This window comes from Gossypium hirsutum, chromosome A13, assembly GCF_007990345.1.
Source record: "Gossypium hirsutum isolate 1008001.06 chromosome A13, Gossypium_hirsutum_v2.1, whole genome shotgun sequence".
Classification (NCBI taxonomy): Eukaryota; Viridiplantae; Streptophyta; class Magnoliopsida; order Malvales; family Malvaceae; genus Gossypium; species Gossypium hirsutum.
The window spans coordinates 100727110-100735033 of record NC_053436.1 but is presented as its reverse complement, the minus strand read 5'-3'; the positions used below and the strand labels follow the sequence as shown (position 1 = coordinate 100735033).

The following is a 7924-nucleotide window of genomic DNA, read 5'->3' as shown; positions in this document are numbered from 1 at the left end:
AAATTCTATTTTGTAACTTTGTCATTTGTTACGTTTCAAACTCGCACTAAGCTCGTGTAGCTTACCCTCCTTAGTTTTTCCTTTTCAAGTACCCTTGCGTTCTGTTGCTGGACTCGGCATGCCGGAAGTCCTGAATAGTCACGTTTTAAGAACAAGTTAATAAGTGATCTTTTCAGTTCCTATTTTGATAAACTATTTTGAACTGTAAGACTTAATAAGAACTGTTGTTTAACTTTGATTTCAAACTTCTGAAAACTTAACCTTGGATTATTTTTGTAAAGTACCATTTTGACTAAACTTTGGACACTATAGAATTATAATTCTGAACGTTATTGTCGTAATCTAAAGTTTTTTTATTTTTTTCGGAGATAATAAACGGTTGGATTTGTTAAACGGTTAAATTTAGATTTAGCAAACTATGTTACTTTTACATGTTTTGTAAGATTACTTCAGATCACTTTGGTGATCCATGTAACCTCTGGGATTTACCCTAAACTTCTAGGTCAGGTTTTGGGGTATTACATTTAGTGATATTAGAGCCAAGTTTGCAAAAACTTGACCTATGTTTTTACGTGTCCGTGTGCATTCGTGTTTATTTTAAAAAAAATACCACAAAGTTTTGAAATTATTTGTGTTTTGGAAATGTTTTACCAAAATAAAATGTCTAAGACGCTAATGCTAGTCTGGGTTGAAATTCGAAAATTTAATATTAGAACTGTCCTATAGATATTTATGTTGTGTTCGCTTTTGAAAATGTAGATTCTTAAGGTTGATTTCGAGGTTCAATATGCATTCTGAGGGTAATCTAGATTGCGAGGATCAATCTAATAAGACTCTTGAGGAGTCAATAATTTCTCTGGGACATGTGTCTATTTGGGAATCGAAAGTCAATGCCATTCTACCAACTTCGGGTAGTGATAACCCAGAGTTTGGTACTGAGGCATTGACTCGGGTAGTGAGAGAAGTGTTAGAGGAAGTATTTAAGGCTAGCATAGAAAGATACAATGAGATGGTTCAAGTAGGTGCCTAGATTATGGGAAGAAAAGAGATCATAGTCCTTCGAGGTTAGAGCCTCGGTTTACGAAGCATGTGAGAACACAATTAAGTGTCAATAGTGGTAATGTCGAATGTTCAGGTAGCGGCGCGGATGTTCTGACTTGTGGGTACTATAAGAAGCGCCATCCGGGCAATTGTTGGAAAAAGTTAGAAGCGTGCCTCAGATGTAGATTCATGGATCATCGAATTAGGGAGTGTCCTCGATGACATTAAGACAGGTGTTGTTATGTGTTATTGTTGGTTCAGTGATGTTGGGAATGTTTCGACTTTCTGATTATGGCATAGTGATTTTGTGTGTGTGATGGATAAGTATGTATCTGTTTCAATGGCTAAGTGTTCTGATGGCGTGTTTAAGGTTTTGGGTTCGAGCGTCCATGTATTTACTTACATTGATCTGGTTTAGGGGTTAAATGTCTGGGTTATAGGTGTGAGATTTAGACATTTAGTACGGTAGTGCTTCGAAATTAAAGTGCGCAGTAGAAGCGTAGGGGTGTAACTTATGTTAGACAACTGTTCTATTAGTTCAAAATTTTGGGGGCAAAATTTCTTTTAGGAGGAATGAGTTGTAACACCTCAGATTTTTGGGTTAAAAGATTTGAGGGTTGAAGTAAGGGTCAGTGAGTAGGTCGAGCAATTGGGTTAGTTTTCGCGTTTTGATGTCAGAATGGGCCTGTTGGTCTAGTGGTTGGTTGTGTGTTAGTTTACCTTGGGGTTTTGGGTTTGAGTCCTCATCTGTGTGTTTGGGGAGTTATTTTAATTAAAGTTTTAAATTTGTTTTAAGTTTTAAAAACTAATTATTTATTTTTATTTTATATTTTTGTCTAGGTTTTTTCACGTTCTCCTCTCTTTCGCATTGGTCCCCTCTCCTCCTTCCCTCACCATTGTTTTCCTTTCTTTTTCTTTTTTTTTCTTTTGAAAAAAATCTATTTTGTTGTGGTATCGAAAAACTTCGATTTCCTTGTCTTCAAGTTGATGTCTGGGTGCTATCATATTCCTATTTGGTTGTTGCTAGTTCGTTTGCACTTTTCATTGACAAAAATTTTAGGTTCGTGCTGTGGTCGTCAACATTCGTTAATTGATTTCTAGGTGTTTTTCTCGAATCAGGTGTAGGATCCGAACCTCTTTAAAATTTTTTACGAATTATTAATTCAATTCTATGAAATTTAGTAATTTCGTGTGTGTTTTGAATTGTGCTATTTGGTATTGATTTGCTGTAGAATTCGATAATCTTTTTGTGTGTTTCAGTAATTGAGTATTTGAGGCTTGGTCGTTTACAAATACCTAAAATTTAGTGTGTTATGGTTGTTTCTAAAATGCCTTGACTGGGGTCAATTTAGTGATCGAAAAATTCAATTTTTAGGCTATTTTTGGGTGGTTTCGTGACCACATGAGGGTCCACTTGAGCGTCTGCCGATTCACACAACTGTGTGGAATTGGGGATTAAGGTTTTGGGATGATTTTAGTGCCACACAGTCGTGCGGCTAATTTTTGGGATTTAGGGATTCTTTATCAATTTTCACACGGGCGTGTGTTTTGGACACACGGTCGTGTCTGCCATGCACCTTAATTTAGCACAAATGGATAAAGAGTTACGTGGGTTTTCCATACAGCCATATTCCCTGAACACACAGGCGCATGCTTCCTCACATGGACATGTGCCTCATTCGCATGGGCATGTCGAATAACTTGGAATTCACGATTTGTGTTTCTATAATTTGAACTCATGTAAATTGTTGCATTTTGAACTAATATGCATGGTAGGACATGAGGTTAGTGGTTTTGTTATATTTGGAATGAATTGAATTGATAAATGTTTGTAAGGATTTAAATGTGTGTATTGAGAAATGTATGTATTTGTATCTATGGTGAATTGAACATACGCTTTAAGAATTGTGATTGCTAATGAATTAAACCAAATGCCTATATGTTACAAATATATTTATATGGAAAATGTGGCATTGGTTATATTGAAATGTGAAATGAAACCCTATTAACTGTTCAGGCTAAGTAGGATATAGATGGCATGCCATAAGATAGGAAAAGTTTAGGGATTTCTTTGACCTCAAGTCGATGAGGCACTGGGTGCCAATTTGCTTCAGTTTAACCGATGAGACACTGGGTGTCAACTTATATAGCGTTGGGCACAGTTATTACTTCGAATTTATACGATGAGGCACTGGGTGCCAAACTGGTGTGTGGTTGGGTCCATGTATCCATCCGAGTCCGAGTCATGTTAATAGGGAAGTTAAACGGTAAAAATTGATGTGCTTGATATTGAAATGTCAATGGATTATGAATTGAAATATAAATTTTGAAATTAAATTAAGTATCGATCATAAAGGTGAATCATGCCATTGCATGAGTTGAATACCATTGATATGTGTTTGAATATGTGAAATTTTGTGGATGAGATTAGAGAATGAGCAAATCTATGTTATTGATATAAAACTTATGTTCATAACATTTTTTATTGCATTTTTACATTTCAATTACTTGTACTAAGTTAAAGTGCTTAGATTATAGGAATATCACTAAGTTTTATTCAGCGTGCGGTTTTGTTTTTTGTGCATAGGTTAGGTACTTCTCTTTTGATTGTTAACTCAGCATCCAACAACAATCCCAAGCTAAAGTATAGTGATGTTTATTTTGTAATGACATGTACCTAGGAAGTCTTTGGTTGATAGTTGGTTTGTTAATGTGATGTTAATTTGGGTTTCAAGTATAATGATTGTCATTTCTATATATGTAAATGTTTGTGGTTGAAGCTATATGTTTGGTATGTTAGTTTGACATAAGGTTTTGATATGTGTTTGTAGCTTAAAGCTTGATATCTCAAGTGGCCATATGTTAGTTTAATATTGGTGAATTTGATATGAATAAAATCTTGATTTGGATAATGCCTTGTTGATGTGTTTTGAAGATATAAAATGTGGTACCAATAAGGGTACATTGGTTAGGCACTTAAGATGGTTGTTTTGGTATGATTTGAGCATTTTAATTGCGTTTTGAATAGGTTCAATGGCTGGTAAAATGGTTGTTTAGTGCCTAAGTAATCACAATTTGGTAAACTTGAGTTTTAAGGTACATTTAGGTGCACATGGCCTGAGACACGGTTTGTCACGTGGTCATGTGTCTCACATGGCCGTGTGTCACACACAGGTAACTCACACGGGCGTGTGCCCTGAACGTGTAGAATAATTACATAAATGTAGTTTCCACACAGGTTGACATGCAGCCTGCGACATGGCCTTGTGTCCCAATTTCGAAAGTCACACGGCTTGGGATATTCCACATGACTTGGCCACATGGCCATGTGTCCCCTATTTTTAAGCTTTTTAATATTTTACACTAAGCTTCTAGAATTATTTCAAATTAGCCTCTATTATTTCTTAAATCATTTTTAAGGACCTGTAAACTCGTATTTAGGACTATATAGCCTCTATTAGTTCTTAAATCATTTTTAGGGACCTGTAAACTTGTATTTAGGACTGTATACGTAATTTTTACTGTGATCTAAGGGATTAGAGGTGTTACAACTATCACATATAAAGATGTAAATTATTTGGATTAATTAATGTCATTATAAAAGTAAATGACAAAATTATGTTAAATTAAAATATAAAGATTAAATATCAAATCTTAACATAGTAAACAAATCGAGACTTCAATTTTACTATTACTTTATGATAGTTATGCCATTAGTTAGCCCGAATAATTAGCACCGTTAATTTTTTTTGTTAGAATAACTTCTTTTATAAAAAAATCCATGTAAAAATTTAATCATAGTAATTGTAATAGCCCAAATTTACCCGGGCCCGTAAAAAAATAAAAACGAATATAAAAAAACAAAAATATAACAGTCCATTAAATAAGGCCCTTTAAACAGTCCATTTACAGCCAAACTCGGTTAGCCCAAAAGCCCTATGCCCGGTTACACCCAAGACCCGATTAGCCTAAACCCTTGGCCCAAAACCTATTTACCCATTACACCCTTAGCCCAAAAAACGAACGGGGCCCAAGAGGCCCAAATTGTTAACAAAATACGGAAAGGCCTAGGGTTTCAGAAACCCTAGGCGCCGCAACCATCCCAAGCGCCACGCCCTTTCGTCTCGCGCCGTTTCAGTGGGCTTCATCAGCGCCATGACTCCTGCACTAGTATCACGCCATAGTCAATGCACGAATCAACGCTAGCACTCATCGCCGAGATTCTCGCTTACCTGCAAAGAAGGAAAGAAATAGCAGCAAACAAACAAAACAAAGATGGAAAGAAATAAAAGATTTCTTCCCAAAATATGTAATAGAAACAGTGGCTATAAAAGCCTCCTTTGTAACCTGTAAACGGACACGGAGATTTTAACAAGGAATATAAAAGCCAAATACATACAGTTTCTTTTAGGTGAATCCTCAATCTTTTATTATTTTTATTTTTATTTTTTTTAGTATTCGAAGCATATACATTCATATATAAATAGTTGGTAAACAGTTTTAAAAACGAGGAAAGAGTCTTACCCTTCGGTATAGGCGAAAAAACGAAGCTTTTCAGCTTCCAGTTGCCGTAAATGGCAAAGTCGACGGTGTCGCGTGGGCGCTTGCGGAGGTCCGATGACCAGAGCTCTGAGGGCTTCAGAGCATTCCTGAATTCTTTTTTTAGAAACGTTTTAAAATGATTTTTAAGGGCTTAATTGGCATATATAGTATTTTGAAAATGGTGTCGTTTTGGCTTAAGTCAATAAGCCTAAAACGACATCGTTTTAAGGCCTAAGGATCCGCGTGTTGACCCGATTATCCGGGGAGGATCCGCGTGTTTTTTTGTAAATTGGGATAATTTACAATTAGTCCTTCCGAATTTTTAATTTGTACAATTTCATTTTATTTTTATTCTAATTCGGCCCAGATCTTTTATATTTGTTTCAATCTAATCCTAATGGTCATTAAAGACTATTCAGGGAACGACGTCGTTTTTGGGGATTAGGGCTAATTTCCCAAGGAGTCCCTCTGACTTTTACACACATTTCAATTAGGTCTGGAATTTTCATTTATTTAATAATTAATCCTAAATTCTTTAATTAAATTCAATTTTAATCCTTTTTATATATTTAATTTATTTTAAATACCTTAAATATTATTTATTTTTATTAGTTATATATTATTTTATTATCCATCATATTATTTTTATTATTCTATTTTACTTATAAATTATATTTTATTATATATATTATTTTTATTTTTTTAAATTATGTATTATTATTATTTAATTGTATAAATTCTATTTTTTTAAAATATTATTATTAAATAATATTATATATTATCCTTATTTATATGATAGTATTTTTATTTATATTTTATTCCATATCATATTTTATTATATATTATTCCTTATAGTATCTTTCCTTTTATTATACATTACATTATATACATTTTATTATATTTTTTATATTACTTATCATATGATTTATATTACTATATATTTTGTTTACAAATTATATTATACACTATATATTTTATCATATATTATACCTTGCATTACTTTTATTTCCTTATAAAAAAAATATACTACTTTATCACTCATTAATAATATAGGTTTTTTTAAAAAAATAAATAAATATGTGTAATATTAAGATTTAGTACATTATTTTGTTGATATATTAAGTTATTATACCCTATAATATGGTTTTTATATATATTAATCATTTTTAAAAAGTTTTCCTTTATTATTTTAATATTGTTCTAATAATTTATGAATATCTTTATTTTTTATTTTTTGATTTATATTTCATATGTCTATAATTTGCTTATTTACTTTTTGTTTTCTTATTTTGTTACTATTTAGTAGGTTAAAATTTTTTATATAATATTTTTTATTGTTTTTATATATTTGCATGAGAATCAATCATTTATGTTGATTTAAGGTACATTTGCATGAGATGTTGTTATATATATGTATTATACAATTTATATCATTGAATTCATTATGCTCTACGTTGCATTCTGCATGTAATGACAATGCATGTATATATATGTTGTCTATGATCATACATAAAATGATAATGTATATAGTGTAATTTATACCATTATTTATTATCCTTTATATTATATATGCATAGAATGTTAAAGTAAGTATTATGTAGGTCAATTTATACTTATTCTTAGTAATGTATTAAACACATCATTACTTTCAAAAAATCATATCTCTTTTAATTCAAAAGGAATTTTAAAAATGAGGCAATGTTTTAATATTTAGGAATTCAGGAAGTAGTGCTCTAACATGCTGGGTTGCGATTTCCCGTTTGTCTAAATACCTAAAAATATCCTTTTAAACGAGTTTCAAAAATTACAAGATGATTTCGGTTACGAAAGTTTAAAGATATCATGTCCAATCATGCTGGATGTGGTGTTTGTACTCTTTTAAAGCGAAAGAATCTTGATTTCTTTTTTCAAATTATTATGGTTTTAAAAAGAGACCTTATTTCTAAATTCTTTCAAACTTTCGACATTAAAGACAAAAAGTTATTTAATTTGGTACCAATTTTTGGGCGTTACGGGGGTGCTAACCCTTCCTCGTACGTAATCGACTCCCGAACCCATTTTTTTGATTTTATAGACCAAAACAAATGATTTCAAACAAAAAGTGGTTTGAAGGTGGTTCAATCACACTTAAACTGATTGGTGGCGACTCCCATTTTTTTATTTTTCAAAAAGTCGAACCCAGTTTTTTCCAAACTCGTTTTAAAAGGGTTTCGACAGTAATCAACAATATTAACAATTTGGAGTAAACATTATTAAAAAAAGACCAAATTGTTGTAAAAATTCAAATATAGAGATAAGATCTTAATTTTGGATATAGTAGTAAAAGGACCAAAAATGATAT

At 32.2% G+C, this 7924-nt stretch overlaps 1 long non-coding RNA gene across 1 annotated transcript; it reads right to left on the bottom strand.

The window, feature by feature from the left end:
- Positions 1–4894: 4894 nt before the first annotated feature.
- LOC107893105 (uncharacterized) lies at positions 4895–5724 on the bottom strand. The gene is made up of 2 exons (XR_001682721.2): positions 5566–5724; positions 4895–5273 (listed from the first exon to the last, which is right to left on the bottom strand). It is a non-coding gene; the product is annotated as an uncharacterized lncRNA (long non-coding RNA).
- Positions 5725–7924: the final 2200 nt, after the last annotated feature.